Genomic DNA, 513 nt, shown 5'->3' on the forward strand with positions numbered 1-513 from the left:
TGGCGGGCGAGCGGCTGCGGCGCTGGGGACCTCGGCTGGAGCAGGCTGAGGAGCGGCAGCCGCCTCGCTGGTCTGCCCACACAGAAGTGCCCTCTGCAGAGGGCTGGCTGGGCACGTGGGCGCCGCTCCGGGTAGGGGCGGGGCGGGGCGGATCCGCCCCTCCTCCCCTCGCGCTCGCGACCCCCACCCCTGGCGTGGCCTGGAGCCAAAACCTGGGTAGGCGGTGTCCTACTCCGACGTCTGATCCTCGCGGGCAGGGCAGGGCGCGCGCACGTGGTTAAGCAGCGCCAGCTGGGCTCGGTGGGTGGGCATCGTTCCTTAGGAGAGGCAAGGCTTAGCGCTGGAAAAAAAAATGCTCTCTTTCCGTGGGGGGCCCCATCTCAGGCGCATTTCGGAAGTTTCATCTAGGCAGAGTTTTGTCCCTTTCGGTTTTGAGACTCGGGAAAATGAAAATTATAGTATCTGGTGATAAACAGAAGCCCTCATGGATGTGCATTGTCAAATAGCGCTACT

General features: G+C 63.4%; 1 protein-coding gene across 1 annotated transcript in view; it reads right to left on the minus strand.

Annotated features, from left to right (window-relative positions):
* The window catches only part of Slc7a2 (solute carrier family 7 member 2), a 63,867-nt gene extending 63,700 nt beyond the window's left edge, over positions 1-167 (minus strand). The window contains exon 1 of the mRNA XM_017800976.2: positions 10-167. The gene's annotated coding sequence lies outside the window, so the exon portion shown is untranslated. The remainder of the gene's footprint in view (positions 1-9) is intronic.
* Between the last annotated feature and the right edge of the window lie 346 nt (positions 168-513).

The sequence above is a fragment of the Nannospalax galili genome, unplaced genomic scaffold, assembly GCF_000622305.1.
Source record: "Nannospalax galili isolate Female #2095 unplaced genomic scaffold, S.galili_v1.0 scaffold242, whole genome shotgun sequence".
In the NCBI taxonomy this organism is placed as follows: Eukaryota; Metazoa; Chordata; class Mammalia; order Rodentia; family Spalacidae; genus Nannospalax; species Nannospalax galili.